Raw genomic sequence first — 21,985 nt, forward strand, 5'->3', positions numbered from 1 at the left:
CCTCACAGTTGCCGCCCTTGGCCTGAGCCCGCCCCTTTCCCCTCACAGTTCCCGCCCTTTCCCTGCCGCCTTTTCCCTCACGGTTCCCGCCCTTTCCTCGCCCCCTTTCCCCTCACGGTTCCCGCCCTTTCCCTGCCCCCTTTCCCCTCAGGGTTCCTGCCCTTTCCTCGCCTCCTTTCCCCTCACAGTTCGGCCTTTGTGAACGCGGGAGGAGGAGGAGGAGGGAGGGAGGAAGAGGCCGAGCACCCGCAGCACAAGAGGAGAGGGAGAATCTCATGCCCCGGGTGCTCCCTGGAGTCGCCGCAGCCCCGGAAGCATCGCCCCCCATTTTGCAGGTGCCCGTGCAGGGCCAGCGCGGCCCAAATATCCCGGGGGGTGCCTGGGTTTGGGGTTTTTTGGGGGGGATGTTTGCAGCTGGCAGGGCTCCAAAGCCGAGCTGCAGATGGCCCTCGGGGGGATATCGGGTGGTCCCGAAGCCGGCAGTGGCTGCTCCCAGTATGAGCCCAGTTGCTCCCCCATGTGCTTCCAGTTTCCTGGGCACTCCCACTATGAACCTGGTCGCTCCCATTATGGGCCTGTGCACTCCCAGTATAATCCTGGTCATTTCCCCTGCCTCCCTGCATGATCCCAGTCACTCCCAGAGGAGGTCAGTCCCTCCCAGTCCTTCCTTATGGTGATGCAATTTTCTCCCAGCATGGTCCCAGTTGCTCCCAGTTCCTCCCACTTTCATCCAGTGTGTTCCCAGTTCTACCAGTTGTCCCTAGCATAGTCCTAGGCACTCCCAGTATGATCCCAGTCTCTCTCAGCAGGGCCGCAGTCATTCCCACTTGCCCCCAGTGTGTTCCCAGTTCCCCCAGCACATTCGCAGTCTGGTCTTATTCTGCTCCCAGTCCCACAACCATATGGTCTCAGACCCTCCCAGTATATCCCAGTTGCCCTGAATATTCTGGCAGTCATTGCCAGGCACTCCAGTCACCTCAGCACTTTTCATGTGCCCCCAGTTGTCTCCCAGTTGTCTCCCAGTTGTCTCCCAGTTGCTCTAATTACGTCCCCAGTTGTCTCCCAGCATGGGCCCAGTAGCTCCCAGTAAGCCCCAGTCGGGTTCCATTCACACCCACTCTAATCCCACTATGAGTGTAGCCACTCCCAGTATGATCCCAGTCCCTTGCAGTCTAATCCCAGTTGCTCCCAGTCACTCCCAGTCTGATGCCAGTGCCCCCAGTGTGATCCCAGTTGCTCCCAGCATGAGCCCAGCTGTTCCCAGTGTGCTTCCATCACTCCCCTATGGTTCCAGACACTCCCAGTATGGTCCCAGTTGGACCCAGTTGCTCCTGCTCTAGTCCCAGTCACTCCCCAGATGATCCCAGTCCCTCCCAGCATGGTCCCACTCACTCCCAGTTGCCCCCAGTGTGGTCCCAGTTCTCCCCAGTGTAGTAAACCCCATAAGTTTGGGAAAAGCACCATGGAGAATAGGAATGCTGAAACAGCAAAAGAAAATTCCTGTTTCCCTGTCCTCCACCCTTAACCTATCTCTGTAACCCTATAAGGCAATGTCGTGTTAACCCCTTACCATTGGTCAAGCTTGGATCCTTTCCAACCCTATAAAAGAAGCATACTGTACCCCATTAGTCGGGAAAGAAGAAGAGCAGAGACCCTTCACGGACCTCCCCAAATAAAGCCATCTCCGTGGAACAGCCTGCGCCTTCTCCTTCTCCTCTCTCTCCGTCTGCTGCAGCCTCAAGCCTGGGGCACCACTACCTAGCAAGCAGAGCTGAAATCCTGAGAGCTTGCAATCACTATAGAGCTGATAATTACCATGCTTGCTGGATGGCAGCCCCACGGCGTTGGCATGAGCGAGCGAGCTTCGGGCACCCGGTCCCTACCCAGGGACTGAGCTCCTGAGCCCTAGTGCTCTGCTTTATGATAAGGTCAATGAGAGGTTATTAGGAAAGGAGGAAAAGAGGGGGAAGATGTTCTTAGAAGGGAAGGCTTGGCACTGATGGGGCTGTGGACTCCTCACCTGAAACTCCCTGAAACTGTGACACTCAGTCAAAGCACAGCATTTTTTAAAAGCTAATTTTCTTGATAGCAAAATTTTGAGTCTTGAAAGTGATCTCAGGCTTCACACCTTTTCTGAGAAAAGTTTTTAAACAAACACTGAAATTCTCAGTGACATGACTCCAAGAACAGAGATACAAGGGTAGGCATTGAGAACTCCTTGATTCCCCTGGATCATAATGCAGCTTAGGATCAGCTTAACAAAGGAGGAATGGATTTAGGTGCTGGCTCAAGTCCAGCATTCATTAATATTTGTGGGTGTGGATGTTGTGGCTGCCCCATCCCTGGAAATGTTCCATGCCAGGCTGGATGGGCTTGGAGCAATCTGGGATGCTGGAAGGTGTCCTGTGGCAGGGGGTGGGACTGGATGAGCTTTAAGATCCTTTCCAGCCTGAACCATTTGGGGATTCTGTGATTCCATGAACACATCCACACCCAGCCTTACTCCAAACGTGTCAAGCAGGGACGGGGGGTTGGCAGTCCCCAGACAACAGTGGGCAGGAGGAGAAGAAGCTGGCACGGATTAACTGAGCTGCTCTCCACAGAAAGAGCAGCAAGGGGGATTCTCAGCCAGGACCAGCCACAGAGGGAGCCGGGCTCCTCCCTGGATGTGAGGGGGAATGCAAACAAGAGGCGTCACACATTCCTCTGTGCATCCCTCACCTGCAGCTGGCCTGAGGAGGTGGCCAGCTCACGGCCAAAGGGAAGGGTGTGTTTGTGCAGCATCCCGGCTTCCATGTGGGCCAAAGCAGAGGCAAACTCCCGTTTGATTAATGAGCCCTTCGATCCAGCTCCCTGCCTCCCTCCGCGTGCAAGGAGCACGATCCCAGCAGCACGCACTGCTGGCCTTCAAGGGCTGGCTGAGGCAGCTCCTGATAGCGCTGTTTATTCAGCTTCCCCAAGGAAACAGTGTGGATTTTATTAAATGATCCCATCAGTGTTTCTCCATGCTGTCATTGCAGACTCCAAAGGATGATTCCTGTTGGCTCGTAGGTCTTTGTCCGCGCACCGAGAGCGGCAGCCAAGGACAAAGCGTTCCGGGACGGGGCGGTGGGAGCTCTGCTGCTGCGGCTGCGCGGCCCTGCCGGGCTCTGAGCCCCCCGTGCCACATGCCAGGCCACAAAGGGGACAGCTGGCCCGCCAAGGACAGTGACACGAGGCACAGGGACACCTGGGACTGCCCTTGGTGCTGTCACACTCCCACATGGATGGCTTCAAGGGAGAGAGGCACAGCCCATGGAGACCCAGCCACAGGCAAGTTTTTTATGCTATTTGAAGTGGCACGGATCCTTTTATCCCAGAAAAGCTGCACCTGTTTGTCACCTGCTGGTTCTTAGCCCTAAGAATTACATTGATACTGCCAGGCCAGTTTTCTGCCTATTTTTGCCAGTTTTCCACCCCATCATTCCCTGATTTTATTCCCCAAACCAATTTTGCCTGTTTTCTATGCACGCTGGTTTTCACCTCAGGAGTGAAGCAAATAATCCGCTCAGTGAAGAAAACACAGCTATGAAGTGGAGGACTGTCCCCTTTGGGACACAAAAGCCACAGCCACCCACACTTGGACAAAGCAAGCTGTGGCAATGCCAGGAGTGACTGTGCAGTCAGTATTGATGGAGCCAGGAGTACATTCCCAGGGAATCCTTCACATGGGCTTGGAGAGGTATCCAAAATGCAAAGCCCATGCTTTTCAGAGTACTCCCCTGTGTTGCTCTGAGTTTGTGCTGAGGTTGTGGGAATGAGCCAATCCTGAGATGTATCTTCCCATACTGAAAAAAATCCAAGGTTTTTGCTGGCAGGCACCACCTCTGTGTGTGTGTGTGTGTGTCCAAGGGCTTTGCTCTCAAAGCTCACCCTGAAGATCCACCAGATGCCTTGGTCACTTGCTCTCTCTGCCAAATGAGCAGAGGGCTCATGCTCTGGGTGAGGGGGGTCACAAAAACACATCCAGCAACTCCATGGCCCTGTGAGCTGCTGAAAAATCAGACCAGAAGCTCTGGAGCTGCTTTTCATGCACAGGGGATGGCTGAGTGAGCCTGCTCCTCACCCTCCTGTTTAAACACAACCTCTGCCCTCAGCTGCAGTGAGAGTGTTTCACCCTGTGCGAGGCTCCCAGGGAAGATCTTCCTCTTTGGGAAACTGCAGTTGGAGTGGATGTTTTGAAGAGGTTCAAACCTCCCCTCTCTCACCCATGGAAAGTCACTGTGATCACTGTAAAACAGAGCTTTCAAGTTGTTGGAGCCTAGCCTGTGACTTCCCCACTGTTTTTGTCAGCACCTGCACACACCAAATGTTTCTATGCCTAAAACAGCACTACTGAGAGCTCAGAGTGATGTTGTAGAGAGGATTTGGGGGGAGCCTGTGCAGGATAGCAAAAGTGCAGCTCAGTTTCTGGCATATTTTGGTTAAAAATCATCACATGCTGAAAGCAAAAGTCAGAATTGAACCAAACAGAAATGCATTTATCATCCGCAAGTCTAAGATCCTGCAGAATCAAGAAGCTTTCCTTGCCCAGCTTTGGAAAGATCACTTCTCTGGCCTAAACCCTTCTTATGCTTCTTGTTTCTTCTTTATTTCCTAATTTATCTTTTTTTAATTCTTCTTAGGTCTTCAGTTTATTAAGCCATCGTCTAGCCATCCATTGCACTGCAACAAACCTTGGACCAAGCTCCAGGAGCTTGTGGCAATGGCCAGAGCAGCTCTCCAGGGACTGGCTCACAAGGGCTGGGGCAGGGTGACAGTGTGTCCCCTCGCAGAGGACAGGCACCAGCACACAGCTGCTCTCCTTCCCTCCGTGCTGGCCACTCAGTGGGTGAAGTGTTTCTTCTTCTGGCTGCAGAGAATGAGGCTCCAAAATCTGGCAGCAGTACCAAGAAAATGGAACAGCCTTGCCTTTCTTCAGGGTGAGGGCTGCTGTGTCTGGATTTCAGCAGCACTCAAAAGACCACCAAGCCAGCCCATTTCCTGCCACTCCAGTGGGAAAGGGTGGCATGAAAGCCCAAGTCTCAGGTGTCCACATGGACATGCCTAAGCAGAGACAAATCACAGAATCCCAGAGTGGTTTGGGTGGGAAGGGACACTAAAGATCATTCATTCCACCGCCTTCCACTATCCTATTGCTCCAAGCTCCTTCCAGCCTGGCCTTGGACACTCCCAGGGATCCGGGGCAGCCACAGCTTCTCTGGGCAACCTCTTCCAAGAGCTGCATCCAAAAAAGTCACAGAGGCGTCTGCGTGCACTTTGCAGGTGAATCCCTCACTGGGGCAAGGAGATGAGCTCAAGCTCTGAGTCTTGCAGGGAAATGTTTCCCCTAAGCCAGCATAAAGACTGACTATGTTACTACAGGCTGGAGAAACCCCTGAAATAGTGACATACAGCTGAAGGGAAGAATATATTGGGAAGGGAATCATCCGGCCGGCTGGGAAACGCAGGGCTCGGAAAGGGGATGGGGCGGGACAGGAAGAACATTCCTTTCTCACGACAAGCGCCTGCAGCCGCTCGGGAAGCATCGGCCGGGGCCGCCCGCTCGCAGCCCGGGGCCGGCAGCGCTGCTCCTGCCGCGGGCAGATGCTGCTCTGGGCGGCCGCAGGCTCATCCCGGAGCAGCACCATGGATGGAGAGCGATGAGGTGCCCGGCAAGAGGCAGCCTGAGCCCCAGATGCTGCGGGGGGCTGGAGATCGCCGCCCGTGCCGGGTGCGGGCGGCCGCGGGCGGCGGGGTCACCCTGCCCTGTGGCCACCGCTGGGCTGCGCGCATGGAGAAAGAGCGAGAGGGCAGCGCGGGGCTGCAGGGCTGTGCTTTGCAATTCCGCGCCGTGCTCGCTTCTCTCTGCCCTCGGAAGATGGGGGGAACTGCAGTTGCTTCGTGATCTCAGCTCAAACGGGGCTTTACAGCCCCTTCCCCGCCTTGCCGAGGGGCACAGAGGAGTGGATCAGCCTCAGAGCAGGGCTCCTCTCCAGCACCCTGCTGCTCATCTCCTTGTCTCTGCATCTGCTTGGCCACACTGTTTAATTCATTTGTCTGTTCTTCCCCAAATTTCTGAATTATTGTCAAAACCAGGGCTTGTGGATACATGGAAGTGAAGAATGAAACCCCTCTTCTGCGTCTCAGGCTGACAAAGCCATACTTGGGATGTCAAGGCCAACCCAAATGACCAGATGAGAGTAGGAACTGCTGAGGCAGCCCCTGGCTCCCCCTTAAGCAGCACCACCCCCTACACTGTGTCATGGTTTGACACTGGCACAATGCCAGTGCCCCCATGAGAATACCCTCTCCCTGGTTTCTGCTGTGAGATGGGGCCAGGAATAAGCACAGCAGGCTCCCACTTGGGAAAAAAAAAATTATTAACTAAACTACAAGGGAAAGGAAAAAAACAACAAAATAAAAGAAACACACAAGGAAAATGAAAACTTCACAAATACATCTCCTCCTCCTCCCCACCAAATTCCCAATACAATACATCCCCCAAATCATCGACTCTCAGTCCGGCACCACCCTTCAGAATACTCCATCCTCATTCATCAAGAGGAGAAGGAGTCCTTCTTGTGCCAATGGTGACCTCTTCCTTTCATGTCCAGCGCTCTCACCACTGAACATGGACCAGAGCTGCTTCTAGGGTCGAATTTTAAGGATGCTTTGTCCCAGTCCAAAAAGGGCACAGTCTCTCCTTTGGGACACCTGTCCCCCCCATATTTCACCCCCTGGGGCCGAGGGGCACCAACACTGAACCCTCTTGGTCCTGAGGCATTGCCTCCCCCTGGATGCAGTCTCTGTGTCACAAGGAACATGGTTCTGTCCATGGCTGTACAAAAAGAGTCCAGCAAAAGTCACTCCATCATCACTTCCCACTAAGATTCTTCTCTATTCTTCCAACATCTCTCACTTGCCCAGACCTCTCTCACACTTGCCCATTTCCTTCCTCATCTTCCACTCTATCTCTCTTCTAGGAGAGGTCAATGTTCTGTAAAGTTTTCATTGCCCGAAAAGGGGTTAAAAGCTCCTACCAGCGGCCGGCTGCACCCCCCCTTCTTCTCCGTCCCAGCCGTGCTGCCGGCACAGGCCCATGTTTATCAAGGTTCAAGGTCACAGTCCCAGGCACCGGCTCTCTCTCTCTCTCTCTGTCTCCCGGGGGGCTGCCCAATGGCTCCCGGCGTCTCTCTCTCTCTCTTCCACCCTTCCAGCCCCGGGGTCAGGCCTACCTCTCCCGGCCACATGGCTTTTCCCCTCCGCCCGCCCAGCCAGCAGCTGGGCCGGGGCAGAGACCCGAACTCTTTCCTGCTGGAAACCCCAGAGAACTTCCCCCGCAAGTGCTCTGCTTTTTACCCCTGTGTTCTCAGAGGTGGTTCCAATGCCCCAGTGGCCACATTAGGTGCCAAAATTAAAATCAGAACATCCAGTGGCCTAACCACAGCAATCCCAGAAAACATATTTCCTGTCAAACCACCACACACGGGGAGGAAAGTTGAAATGGAGGAAAGTTTAGTGTGTTAGAATTCAAGATCTAGAAAATATCAAAGTAGTTCCAATGGTAAACAAGAAGTTTAGGATGCAGTGCTGGAGGTTTGTGTGTCATAACACGATTGGCTAAGGAAGCTTACAGCTTACACTGTGGCATGATGTGGGAACGCAGGAAATTCCTCTGGCTGCCCTGGAGGACTCGAGCCCCTGCCCAGGGCATTCAGAGACCCTGGCACAGAGCCCAAGACCCCTGTGCCTTTGATTTAGCCCTTGGAAAAATCAATTACCAACCTCGTATGAAGAATGACAAGCTGCCAAAGTTTCAGTAGAATGATAGTGAATTTATCACAGGGTGAAAAATAGATTGTTGGGGTTTCTAGAATGGGGCTTCAGGGGGCAAGGAATCTGGCCTTGTCCAGCCTTTCTCCTTCTTTTTCTTCTTCTTCTCCTTGGCCTCCATCTTCTGCTGTGATGGTGGCACTTTTAGATTGGTTTAGAGTAGAAGCTCACTGTCTAGGTGATAGGTATTGGAAAGTCATTGTAAATATTGTACAGGTAGTTTTTAGGATTAAAAGATAACGCTGCCCTGGGGCAGGAGAAAGAATTTTATAGATAAGATACAAGAAACAACCTTGAGAGCCAGAAATGAAGAGCTCTGACTCCTTCTTCAAGCGCCGGGCTGGGAAAAGAGACTTTGGAACTTATCTCAGGCTCACTCTGACCAGCGAGAGACCCCGAGAGCATGAGTCCGTAAGACGAAATACTGAAGGATTGGCTCCAAAACATAAATATCCTTGTTGGCCGGGTCTTCTTGACCAAGAAATCCTTCAAAGCTCTTGTAACTACAAGTCTTGCAGCCCTGTGAGCCATGCGGTGCAGATGTGAGCCAAACTCACCCTTCCTGTCTATGTAGAAGAGAAGAAAAAGCAATGGCATCATCTGAAAAACTTAGAGGTCCGCTCTCTAGCTCCTTCCAAACTCCTTCAAATGGCCCAAAGTGGGATTTAGCTAAAAATAGATGAGAAGGACTCTTAGTGCTGGCTCTTGGACTCCAGAGCAGCTGCTTTAGAATCTTTCACAGAACCCTGTGCAGTTCTGTGGTGCCAGAAATGGATCATTTGAAGAAACTTTCCCAACTGACTTGCATGGAGGTTTGTTTGAAGGGTATTTGAGGAGAAAGGCTCGCGGCAGAGCTCTGGGCTTTGGCCTAGCTGTGTCCCCTGCTGATTGTCAAGTGTGCCATCAGCTGCAGGGCTTTCTGGGCTAAAACTATCATCAAGTCACTGGGACTTGCTCTTTTTGGCCTCTAAAAGCTGGAGCCACTTTCGGGGCAAATTTGGAGACCTCATCTCTGGGAGGATGGAGCAGCTAGGATTTTCCCAGTTGCTGGCAATGGTTCTCCAGGCCCTGGCTGTAAAACGGGGCTGCCCAGCAAGGGCAGATCTGCAAGATGATAAACAATTGTCTTGCTTTGAAAAGAGAGGTGTCTGCTAAGGAAGGCAGAAGCCTTCTCTGAAATGGAAAATGTCAATCCCCTCCCTTCAAATGATTCTCATTTAGAAATTCAAATGCTCTCGGGGAAAGATATGGGGATAGGACTGAGCCCGCAGAGCCGGGCAGTGTTTGCTGATGCTCTGAGCCCTTGCTAAAGATCCTGTGCGGGCTGTCTCAGACACCTGGGGCCAGGGATTCCTTCCAAGCTGGGCCACTTTGGCTGGGCCGGGGGCGGCCCCGGGGCAGAAGGCAGTGTGTGCAAGGGCTCTGGGTGGCACGCTGCAGCACGGTCACCGTGCCATGGAACGGAAGCCGGTGTCCAAGGCCCCTTTGTGACACGTGGGAAATAGAAGCTTGCCCGGCTGCTGGCAACACACAACGGGGCACAAGGGGACAGAGCGGTGCCGTGAGGAGCCCCCGCACAGCGCACTCGCTCCCGTCTGACCCGGAGCTTCTCCGCGGCGCTGTTCCTGCAGCTGAGCTCGAGGCCAGAGCACAGGACTCGCTGACCCGTGGCCTTCCTGAGGCTTCTATTCTGCAGCTGCCCTCAAGGGCAGAGCGTGGGACTTGGTGCCCCGGAGCTTTCCCAAGGCATCTCTCCTGCAAGTAGCTCCAGGCACAGCCATGGAGCAGAGACCCCCGAGAGTGCCAAAGCTGGCCTGGGTGGAGGAGGAGGAGGAGGAAGAAGAAGGCCCTGGAGCTGCCCCAGCCCAGGAGACAGAAGTAGTGGTGCCGTTCCATCCACTGCAGGAGGGTGAGTGGCAGAGCTGGGCTGCAGGGCTGGAGCTTGTGCCAATTGGCACCATGCCATGCCATGCCATGCCATGCCATGCCATGCCATGCCATGCCATGCCATGCCATGCCATGCCATGCCATGCCCTGGGGAAATGCCCATGGACAGGAAGGAAGAGGGGCCGGGCAGACACCCTGCAGTGGCTGTGCTCCATCCCCTGGGGCATCCCGTGGCTCTCCCTGCCTGGGCAGCGCAGGGCTGGGCTCTGTTCTCCGGCCTCTCCCGCAGCCCCTCAGCTCTGGCTGCGCTCACTCTTTGCCAGATGCAGCCCTGGAGCGCACACAAGAGCAGGAATCCAGCCGTGGCCGCTTCCGCAGAACAGCGCAGGTACCTGCAGCCACCCCCACCTGGGCTGGGCCTGCTGTCCCTGCTCAGCCCAGCACCGTGTGTGCAGCACTCCATGCAACATCCCCGGCTTCTTGCCCTTCTCCTACAGCTCATCTGCAACTTTATCCGGAGCTTTGGGCAGGAAGAGACCAGCACCATGGGCACTGGGCTCAGAGCTCACTCAGAGCTCCTCAGTCATGAGACCAGTGCCGCCCTGCAGGATTTGCTCCTGGAGAAGGGTGTTGCCAGGCCAGAACAAGTGAGCAGCCTGGGGCCAGGCTTCAATTCCCCCATGAGTCCCGTGGCTTCCCCAGCCACGCCTGCTGGTCCCTGGGAGCCTTTGAGGCCATGGCAGTGCGCTGGCAAGGGAAGCACTTCTCTGGGGACCCTGGGGACATTGCTCCCTCTGGCAGCTTTCCAAGTCTCCCCGTGCCTTCTCCAGGTGCCAGCCATGGTGAGGTCCATTCACCGATGGCTCCTGGCCAATGATTCTGCCCAGCACAGGCTGGACAAGGCCCTGCTGAATCTCACCAGAGCACACCCGGGTGACGCAGTGATGACGCTCCTGCGTGTGGCCCCATCCTGTGACAGGTATGGGGCCCACCTGCCCAGAGGGCTCAGGCCTCCCCAGCCCATCACCCTGTACCGCCTGGCCCAGGTGTCTGAGCAACAGAGAGTTCCAGGGCCCTCTGGCTGCTGCCTTTCCCAGCCCTGGCACGTCAGCCCCCGAGCCTGCTGCCATGCTCCCTTGCCGCCCCTCAGGGGCCTGTCCCCACAGGGCTGGGCTGCCTGGCTGCTGCCGGCCAGGCCCAGTGGGCAGAGGAAGAGCCGGCAGTCAGCCCGGGCCCCTAGGGATGCCCAGGCCACGGTGCTGTGTCTGAGACCCCCCTGAGACAGAGCTCTAACCCCGCAGAGCTGCCATCTCCATGTGGAAGACCATCATGTGCTCGTCCAGGACTGCGGAGTCAGTGCTGCTGATCCTCCTGGATGTGCTGGGCAGCTGGCCAGAGCGCAGCACGTGCACCTCCGATGGGGAAAAAACGGGTGTCTTTGGCCTGGCTGTGAGTTTCTGCAAGTGGCCTTTGCTGGCCACAAGGCCGCCTCTCCAGCAGCTCTCCATCCTCCTTCCCCCACTGCATCTCCCTGCCTCAGGCGCTGGCCTCAAACCTGGCCCAGGGGCAGCTTCAGGCCCACCAGGCCCTGTGCTCCCCCTGCCAAGGTCTCTGCGGGCCTCTCCCTGCCCTGCTCGGGCCCTGCCCCAGGGACACCTGGGCACTGAGCACTGTCTCGGGGGGCTTTGTCCCTTGCAGGCAACCGTGGTGATGTGGAAGATGCTCCAGGAGCCCCATGTGCCACGTGTAGTGACGTCATATTTTCCCCAGCTATTTGTGCATCTGCTCTTCCAAGTGTTCTTCAGCACAGAAGAGATGCCAGAGGAGGTCGATGCCTTCTGGAAGGAATGCCTGCAAGAGCACGGCCTTGCCACCAGCCCCAACAGGTGCTCCATGCCAGTCCTCCTGTCCCTGCCACGTGGCCTGCCAAGGAGCCAGTGCTGCCAGGGTGACCTGGCCTTTGCTGTGCACACAGGTTTGCAGTGCAGAGCCTGAAGTCCCTGCTCTGCCGAAAGCAGTACAAGGAGGTGGTGGTGTCAGTGGAAGGCAAGCGTGGCTGGGACACGCTGCTCTGTGCTGACACCCGCCACTATGCCATGGGTCTGCTGGCCAGGTGAGACTCCCCTTCTCCCCATTGCTCCCGGCATTTGTGCCTTGTGCCCGGGCTGTCCCACACAGTCCCCGTGGCCCTGGGTCACAGGGCCTTGTCACCGAGGGACGGCCAAGCAGACTGGAAAAGGCTGGGAGGGGAGAGAGCACAGGAGGAGACACCTCCTAAAGGGCCCAGGTCCCCTTGCAGGATGGTGGTGAAAGACCAGCAGGCTCTGCGAGCCTGTCCTTGGAGAGATTTGCTCAGGTTCCTGGTCCCTTTTTCGCCCTCCTAGGGAGATGCGCCATGCTTGTCTTGGGTTGGGTTCCAGTATTGCACTCCACCTCCTCTGGCTGCTCAGCACACAGGAGCCACACTGGGATCTGCCCGCCCTGGCGTTCCTTGTGGAGGTGAGCCGGGTGTGCAGTGCTGCTTGGCTGAGCTGCCTCCCAGCTCTCTGCCCTCTGGGAGCCGCAGCCGCCTGGGACGCTGCCCGTGCCCTGTGCTGCTGCTGCTGCTGCTGCTGCTGCTGCTGCTGCTGCTGCTGCCTGGGCCCAGCCCTGTGCGGCTCCGGGCTCCTGCCGGCCGGCTCCCCCATCACTGGCCTGTGCCTTTCAGCTCCTCCAGTGCCTGGATGCCAGTGAATGTGGTGCCAGTGTTGTGAAGGTCTCTTCAAGGTACCTGCAGAGCGAGTGCAGGGAGAGGCGTCGCCTGGCGCTCAGGGCCCTGCTGGAGCTCATTGATGAGCCCTCAATGGTGAGAAGGGGGTGGTGGCTGAAGCTGCGCTGGGAACGCAGTCACTTGGCCTGGCCTGGGCTTGGGGCGCTGGAGCAGCTGCTCCCAGCTCTCCTGCCTCCCGCTTCAGCTGCCCGCGTGCTTCGGGACAGGCCTTTGGCCTCTGGGCCCTGCGGCAGCTGGATGGCCTTTCACAGACTCGTGTTCCGCACAGGCCGAAAGAATGTGGAGCCTGACCCAAAGCCTCATGGACCTACTGTGCGACAATGATGCAGAGATAGCTGGCATGACCCTCATCACACTCAGCTTTCTATTCCTGCACAAATCACACATTCTGATGTCAACCCCCATTGCCCTGCAGCTGGCTGAGGCGCTCCTGCCACACTTTGACCACGTAAGGCTCTGTGCCCCCAGCCACAGCCACTGGCTGCTGCCTGGAAACTGTGTGCCCTGTGCATTTCCAGCCCTGTGCCTAGGGGGGCCTGCAGGAGCCAATGCTGAGGTATTTTTTCCTTTTTTTTTCCTACAGGATAATAGCCAGGTCCAGCTGCTCTCCATCAAACTCTTCCGAGACATGATGGAGTATTTGGAAGAGAGAGAAAACACTTTGGAAAGCCCTGTGCAACAGAGCTTGCTTCCACTCTTCTTCCACTGCCATGATGAGAATCAGCGTGTGGCAGAGGTGAGGACTCGTGGGCTGCTGCTGTCCCCCTGGCAGGGGGCTCGGCTGCCTCCTGCCCTGCGCCTGCTGGATCGCAGCCTCTTGCAGGCCATGGCAGGGGACGCGGGTGCCGTGCCCTGGGCTGTGGGGCCATCTCGGCGTCCCTGCTGCTCTCCAGGCTTCTCGGGAAGCGCTGCTTTGTGCGGTCAAGTTGATGAAGAGGAGGGATCTCAAGAAGCTGGTGAAGGAGCAGAAACTGTGGAAGTTCAGCGAGTGCCTGGTAAGGAGGGCCTGCAAGGCCCAGGCTCAGGCTGGAGAAGGCCCCTGAGGGCGGCGCTCAGTGTGCGGGCGGGCAGCTGTGCCCCTGCCCGCTGCGGCAGCCAGAGGCCGCGCGGGCTCCTCTCCAGGCTCCCGAGGGCCCGAGCCGGGTGCCCGTGGAGCCCCGGCCTGGCGGGGCTGCGGGGCGGCACCGCGGCTCCCCGGGCAGCAGCCGGCCCGCTGCCCCCTCCCCTCGGGAGCCCTTGGCTGGCGGCTGCTGGCCGCGCCTCAGGGCTGTGCGGGCAGGGGAGGCCGGGGCTGGGCGCAGGCAGCGCCCGGCCCAGGGGCGGAGCCCGCGCCAAGCCTTCCCTCCTGCCGCTCTCTGCAGCTGGCAGAGGACAGGAGCCGAGCGGCCGAGCACCTGCGCCGGGCCCTGCGCTACCTGCAGAGCCCACAGGAGCCCCTGCGAGAGGCGGCCATCAGCTTCATGGGTGAGCCACGAGCCCGCGCTCCCTCCCCGGCCCGGCCCGCCGCAACTCGGCCCCGGCCCCGCCTGCTGCCCCGGCAGCGCCAGCCAGGCCCGGCGCCGTGGAGCCCCGCCTGGGCTGGGCATTGCTGCTGCCGCCCTCTGGCAGCCGTGCCCTGGTGCGGCAGCGTGCGCCAAGGGCCGGGCTGAGCCCTGCCGGGCCAGCAGCCCGTGTGGCCACAGCGCCGGCAGCGCCGCTGGCAGGGAGCTGTGCCGCTGCCGCCGTGACAGGCTCTGTGTTCACAGGCATGGCCGGGCGGCGCCTGAGGGGGCAGCAGCGAGAGCTGCAGCTGATCTGCACTGGTGAGTGAGGGCAGCGGGCTGGCAGCGGGGGCTGCCGGGGGGAGCTGCAAGCCCTGCCCCGGCTGCGGAGGGCTCTGCTCCCGTGGCCAGAGCACACTGAGCTTTCAGGGCCACGGGGGCCATTGGTGGCCCGCAGCTTCGGCCTGATCGCCTTGCTCCCTGCTCCCTCCTGGCCATGGCAAGAGCCGGCTGGCATGGCCCTTGCTGGGGGCTCTCCTCGGCTCCCCGCACATCCGGCTCTGACCCTGGCTCTGTTGCTCTCTCTTGCAGCCCTTGAAGACAAAACAAATGACATCAGCCTCGCCGTCGGAAGCCTGGCAATTCAAACCCTCTGCATCCTCAAGTCAGGAGAGCGGGCTCCCATCTCCAGGTTCCAGTGGCTCCGAAATCACCTGCGCAGGGCGTGGAAGAGACGGCCTCGTGTGTCACTGCTCGGCTGCCTGCCCTGCCGCAGCTCCGTGGAGAGCTGATCCCAGAAGCTCTTTTTGCTGGGGCCACCTGAGTCAGGAGGAATTTTCTTTTACTTCAAGGATGTTCTTTTCTTTTTTTTTTTTTTTTTTTTCATTTACCATGTAAATATAGACTGTGTTCTAATACACAGACTGCCAGGATCTTTCTTTTGCTGCCCAGGGTGCGCAGGGCCTAGGGGAAGAGGGGATAAAGGGTGCTTGTGCTCAGCCAGGCGTGCAGTGGGCAAGGGGAAATGGCCAGAAGCCCCTTGGCCTTTGGTGGTTCTGCTGAAGCCTTTGTGCTGCCCACAGAGCGGCTGGGCAGGGGCCGGAGCTGCGGGGATCCCTGCCAGAGCGCTGCCTGGAGATGGCCACAAGCCCTGTGCCAGGCAGGAAGCGCCATCCGTGCCCTCCTGCCCGTCTGCTGCTGGCTGCCTTGCTGAGGGCTCCCGGGTGCCTCTGCATGGGGCTGCTCTGGAGCTGCTGTGGGGCTGCGGCGCTGCTGCTGGGCAGCTTGGCCGCGCTGGGGCAGGGCCTGAGGGGCTGGGGCGCTGGCAAGCCCTGAGCAATGGGGCTGTCAGAGGCCACAAGCAGCCCCCTGGCAGCCGCCTTCTTCCTGCCAGAGCTGACTTGCCAGACACATCCTGGGCACTCTGGAACTAACAGTTTAATGAAAGGTGGAATCTGTTGCTCTTAAGAGCAAAGATTCATAGCTGGAATAAAGAGTGTTCAGCCCAGCTGTTTCTACGATGAGGCCGTATTTCATCCCCCCTGAAAGTCCTTCATGTTTGCACAGAAAACTGTCCCTGCACAGCCCAATAAATTCCATCACTTCAGCTGGCCAAACAACCACTGTGGTCAAGTGGGGTCTGAGCAGCTTCCAGGATCTCAAGCAGCTTCAGAAGCTTCATTTTACACCTCCTCTTCTCCCAGTGAATACCCACCACCACCATAACTGTGGACCCATAGCTATGGATCACTGGCCTGGCCAGCACAGGGCTAATGTTTGCATCAGCCAGGAGGAGCTGCTCTGCCTGCCTGTCTGTCTCAGCCTCAGCCCTGAGACCCCAAATGCCTCCATTCTGGCCCAATCCTTCCTGGTGCTGAGCATAAGAACTCGTGCAGACAAGAGCAGGGAGGGAATCTCACCAGCCGTTTATGACCTCAGCAACAAGACCTTGGCACCAGGCTGTTATCTGTAGCAGAAAGCAGCAGCAGGAAGGAGACACCAGATCACCAGCCCCAGGCCATGGCCCTGGTGCTGTCCTTACCAGTGATCAGTGTCTGCAGCTCTCCAGGAGCTCAGGGAGCAGGGATGCTCCTCACCATCTCATCTTACCCATGCACCCAAAGCCATGGCCAGCTGTGTGCTCCTGCCCACCAGCACATGCCAAGGCACAGCGTGGGATTCTTGGAGAGGTGTCCTCTGCAGGGCCAGGAGTTGGACTTGGTGATCCTTGGGGGTCCTTTCCAGCCCAGGATATTTTGTGATTCTAAGGCTTTGGCCAGCCCAGGTTTCAGCCACCTCCCTGATCCAGGTGTGATTGACCCCAAACCAGATCTTGCCTCTGTCTACCCTCCAGTGCAAGGAACATGTTGCATCTACCCCAGCCCCCCTGCTTGTGTCTGATGGATCATGCTGACCTATTCAACATATTTCTTGGAGTATTAAAAAACATTACCTGACAAACAATAAAAAACAAAAAACGAAAAAAAAACAAAACAAAAAACAAAAACAACAAAAAAAAAAAACCAAACCAAACCAAACCAAAAAAACAACAAAAAAAACCAAACAAACAAACAAACAAACAACAAAAAAAAAAACCAACCCAAAAAAAACAACAGACCAGCCTGAACAAAATCAATTTGGTTAATGATGGCCTTTTATTCCAGTTTATCCTGCACCAAACTCCACAGATGGTAACTCTGAACATTTCCCAGACCTTCACAGCAGAGCTTGGAAGTGTCTCTCTGATTTCTTGGTTGTTTCATGACACGTGCATTTCTCCTATATAATCCCAGTGTTTTGCTTAGAAGCCATATTATAACTGTGAATCAATCTTCTTCATTTGAACATCTAGGACAGAGTCACACATCATTTCACCATTAACTAGGATAGACTCAGCCTTGCAGATCTTTCAGGTTTCAAGCCTGGCTGTGTTGTTTCAGTTCTTTGCTGCTGCTTGTGTTTTGTGAAAAAAAAATCAAATAACCAGACTTTGGGACTTTCTGTTGCGGCTTGAAGAAGAACACAGGTTGTTTCATCGCTGTTGTGAGACATGTGTTACCTGGCTCATTAATTCACAACAGTTCTTGTTTTCTCTGCCTTTTTTCACACTGATGTGATACATTTGTGAAGTCCAGGGTTGTACTGCAAGTGATTAATGCTGCAGTAAAGTCTGATAAACTGAGATTCCAACAAAAAAGTGTGAAAAATGTAATCTCTAAAGTTCTGAAAGCTCACATGTGACAAAACCCATAAATCACCCCAGAGGCAGTCATTATGGTGAGCTACTAATGTGATTATGCAGCTGCATTTGTCATCATTTCCCATTACGTAGAGAATAAACCTGTCAGGCTGATTTATGGCAGAGGGCTCCACAAGATGGGAACTGGCACCTGTACTGTTCTGTGGAAAGCGATGAGAAATGCTGTGTCTGCTCAAGTGCTGAATGGAAAAGGAAGGAGGGGAGATAACTGTTATTTGAAGGCACTGATTCAGGGACAAAGACTTCAGAGAGGAGTCATGCTTACACCCATGGGATGGCAGGAAGAGTATCCACCAACCTGTCCCAACAGCAGCAGCAGCATCAGAATGCGTTCTCCACAGGTGGAGGGGAGAGAGGAGAGAGGAGGTCTTTTGAGGGGACCAAAGTCAGTCATGGAGAAATCCTAGAATCCTGGAATGGTTTGGGTCACAAGGAATCTGAAAAACCATCTTGTTCTAACCCCTGATGTGGGCCGTGACAAACTGAACAGCTGAATGCCTGGCTACTCAGGGGATACTCAAGGTTTTGGATTCCATGCCTGTGCATCTCCCGTGGAGCAGCTGGGTCTGCTGGGAGCAGATGGCATCCACCTGAGCTCAGAGCAGGCCAAAAGATGGGCAGATGTGGGACTGAGCAGGGCGAGGGACATCCCTGCACAGCAGCGCTCTGACAAGAGCAGCAGTGGCCTCCTCTCAGCGCCCTTCCCCGAGCAGCAGCCGCTGAACACCATGGTGGCTACACAGATGCTTTTGGCTCTGCAATCCCTTTGTGCTCAAAGGCCACGCTGGGCATTTCAGCTGGGCTGGAAGCTCTGGCTGGGCAGGGAACAGGCAAGAGGCACTGCTGCTGTGAGCTCCATGTGTTCACTGGGGACACAAGGAAGATTCTGTTCATCCAAAGGAAAACACAAGCAGCCAGTCCCTGCTAACACAGCAGTGCGACGCTGTCCAGAGCAGCTCAAATTCTCTGCCAGAACCATCCCCCTGCACCTTCTTGATGTGGAGGGGACTAGAAGTGGTTTCACTGCAGTTCTTTATTTCTGATGTCTGACAATGGGAAGGTTTCACAGAAGTCTTGGATGGACTGGATCAGGGAAGAGTCAAGCAAGAAAAACTGAGCAACCATCACCCAACCCCACTCACAGAAGAACGAGTCCCATTAGGAAAAGCACCTCAGGTGTTTTCATAGTTGATAATATGTATCCTACTAAACATAATGGATTATAATCTTTTCCCTTTGGAAACTTATCAGTGGGGACTTCTGCCTGCTTTGTGAAGGGAGCCCCTGGGGCCCATTCCCTCCCAGAGGGGCTGCACTTGCTGCCTGCCGGGGCTTTCATTGCTGGGCCCACTGGGAGCCCCTGAGCTGGGCCGGGCACCAAGGGCAGGGCTGGCCCGGCTGTGATGCCTCTGGCCCCTGTGACACCAGGGGCAGCGTGTCACAATGGGGGCAGCTGGAAAAGGCCCCCGCAGGTAACGCTGGCCCAGCACAGCCTGGGCAAGCGGTGAGTGCGCACGTGGCGGGGCTGGGCCGGGCCAGGGCCGGGCCACAAGCGCCGCACCCGGGCCTGCATTGTCCCCCTGCACCCAGGGCCAGCCCCTGGGGCCGGCGCCTTGGCCGGGGCACGGGGCTGCTGCTGCTGGCCCACTGGCACAGGCCCTGCTGCCTGCCAGCTGCCCGGGGCCCTCTGCTTCTGCCCTCACATCCCTGCGCCTCCGGGCCTCACTTCAGCCCCCACAAGCTCCCTTGGGAGCCCCAGTGAAAGCCTTGTCTCTCTCCTCCTGCAGACCATGGCGGACAGAGCAGTCCTGGCTGTGCTTGTGCTGCTCATCTTCCTGTTCCCACTTTCCGTGGTGGACAGATTTCACGGGGATGGGCAGCAGCGTGCAGAGATTAAAGCGGCACCCCCAGAGCCAGCTGAGCCTGGCTGGGGACCCTGGCTCCTGGCTGCCTTGCGCTACCTGCACCAGCTCTGGCAAATTGCTCATCCGCTGCTCCTGCCTTTGGGCTGGTGGCTCAGGCGCAGAAGGGCAGCCACGAGGCAGAGAGCAGCGGCCCAGAGAGCTGAGGAAAAGGCCAGAAGGAGGAAGGTGGAAAGCGAGCGGAGAAGGCGGCTCCTTAGCAAGAGATTCAAAGACATGGAGCAAATGCCCCGGGCCACGAAAGAAATAGAAAAGCAAATGGCCAGGCTGATTGGAATGAATAGGGATACAAAGAGGATGCTGAAGGTAGGCAGGGCAGGCTTTTGGAGGAGCACAGGCAGTGGCTGTGTGAAGAAAAGCTTCCTGCTGGAGATGCTCTCTGGGCCGGCCAAGGCGAGCCGCACATCTTTGTGAGCAGCCGGCGCACAGAGCTGCGCTTGCTGCCCAGCACAGCCCTGCGCCGGGGCACAGGCTCCGGGCTCCTGACACACCCTGCCCCTCTGCCCTCTCTCTCCTCACGGGATCTGTAGTAACTGCATCGATTTTAACCCTTTCCCATACAGAGCCTTTGCATCTGCTCGAAGGAAAGCACCATTTGAAGGCATCGGGCCAATGATTGGAGATTGATTCAGATTCTTAAATAGTTTTGAAATATTTAAAATATCTTGTTTAAAAATAGTTGCCTTTAGAAACATTTTCCAAACTTTTTATTACTATAATGTAGATTAATACTCTTGTAAGAGATCATAAATATTTTAATAATAAGTAGGAATTAAATAATGGCACTTTTCTTTAGATTATATAGAACTTATAATTCTTCAAAATTACCAAGAATTATTGCAGTTAAGCAAAACTGAAGTATACTTTATTTTTATCTAAACCAGCAAATGTTGCTTAATCTCCATGATCCAATAATTATTTTGTGTCTTGTTTAATATTCATATATACAGTATATAGACTATTGCTATGAATGCCTATAATCACAATTGGTTAATTTAAATTACACTCTCTGCCCTCCTGTCTCGGGAGGGTGACTTCCCTCAGGCAGCTGCAGTCCCTGTCAAGATGCAATAAAGGCAATGCCTGAACAAACGCTGTGTCTGTGAGTGTCCATGCTGGACTCAGGTGTCAGCTGTGGGGAATTCCTGACACAGGGGCACCACAGCAGCCCTTGGCCATGCAGAGGCTCCTTTCCTCCCCTGCAGCAGCTGCTCCTTTGGTGCTGTGATCCAGCCTCTGCTCTGCGCAATGCCAAATGCAAGAAAACCAGGAGTGCCACCACTCAGACTGTCACTTAGGTCCCTGCAGAGCTCAGGAGCCGCCATGGCTGTGTAGGTGTGGAACCTGCAGTGGGCCATGACAGCAGGGACAGCAGGGACAGCAGGGACAGCAGGGACAGCAGGGACAGGGGGACACAGCACAGCAATCACAGCCCGGCTGCCCTGGGACAGGCCCGGCAGGCGGACAGGACACGGGGCAGGCAGGAGTCCCCATCCTCTCTGTGCCCTCCTGAGCACAGGGACATAAGGGACAGGGGCAATGGGGACACAGCCAGCCCCTCTCCTCTGGGAATATCCCACCTGCCCAGGGGCCCTGACAGAACGCAGGGGCTGAGGCTCTGCAAGGGGAACCCAAGGGTGAGCAGGAGGACCTCCAAGTTACATCTGCCCACATTCTGCATGCAAACTGCTGCGTGGAGGAGAAAACCAGAGGGGCCTTGCCACAGCAGATCCCATCTGAGGGAAGTTGTTCTCTATTCCTGCACACGGGTGCCCCATGCAACATGGAGCACATGAATGCACTTTGACACCAGATTCTCACCCCTGCTCGAGCGCTCTGGCACAGCAGGAGCGGCCATTCCCTAATAACACACGGGTTTGCAACTCTTGTGCAAAGCAACACAAATTGTCTCTCTCCTCCTGCAGACCATGGTGTCCAAATCAGTCCCTGCCCTGCTGGTGCTGCTCCTCTTCCACTTCCCACGGCCCGTGGTGATCAGTTGGGATGAGGATGCAGAGCTGGGCAAAGAGGGCCTGGAGCAGGCTACCCCAGAGCCACCCGAGCCTGCCTGGGGACCCCTGCTCTGGGCAGCCGTGCAGCAGGGGCCCTACTGGGCTGCTGCTGAGCTGCTCTTCCTGCCTTTCTTCCTCTGCCTCAGGCGTAGAAGGGCGGCCATGAAGCAGAGAGCAGAGGCCCAGAGAGCTGAAGAAGAGGCCAGAAGGCGCAGGATGGAAATGGAGCAGAGAAGGCTTCGGGTGTCTGTGGAACATTCCTGGGTTTCTGGGGAACATTCCCAGGTGTCTGGGGAACATTCCCGGGTGTCTGGGGAACATTCCCAGGTGTCTGGGGCACATTCCCGGGTGTCTGGGGAACACTCCCGGGTGTCTGGGGAACACTCCCGGGTGTCTTGGGCTCTCCTGGCCCCGTTCCCAGCCCAGGTTCCCGGGGTTCAGGAGCTGCCCTGGTGCCCGGGCCCCGCGACATCGCCTGGGTGCACTTGGAGCCCGAGGTGCAGGCGGGCGCCGCCCGCGAGGCCCTGCAGGGCTTCAGCATCACCCAGAGCAGCGCCAGGAAGATCTCCTGCGCCAAAAAGGGACCCAGCTTCCCACCCAAATCCCCTCTCTCCATCCCAAATCCTTCTTTGTGCATTCCAAATCCTTCTTCTTTCACCCCAAATCCCCTTTCCCAGCCCCCAGGGATTTTGGGCCTCCTGAGGGGTTATTGGGGTTTTTCCCAGCATTGTACCCAAGGTCTCTCTGCAGACATTGCACCTGGAGCTGCCCCAAATAAACCTCAAATGACCCCAAATTTG

The 21,985-nt window shown here is 56.3% G+C and overlaps 1 protein-coding gene and 1 pseudogene across 1 annotated transcript in view; one reads left to right on the top strand and one right to left on the bottom strand.

The window, feature by feature from the left end:
* Positions 1–21,985, bottom strand: part of LOC136570728 (uncharacterized) — a 2,607,743-nt pseudogene that overhangs the window by 1,896,879 nt on the left and 688,879 nt on the right.
* Positions 1–21,985, top strand: part of LOC136570729 (uncharacterized) — a 2,347,277-nt gene that overhangs the window by 1,784,634 nt on the left and 540,658 nt on the right.

The sequence above is a fragment of the Molothrus aeneus genome, unplaced genomic scaffold (assembly GCF_037042795.1).
Source record: "Molothrus aeneus isolate 106 unplaced genomic scaffold, BPBGC_Maene_1.0 scaffold_36, whole genome shotgun sequence".
NCBI classification, from domain to species: Eukaryota; Metazoa; Chordata; class Aves; order Passeriformes; family Icteridae; genus Molothrus; species Molothrus aeneus.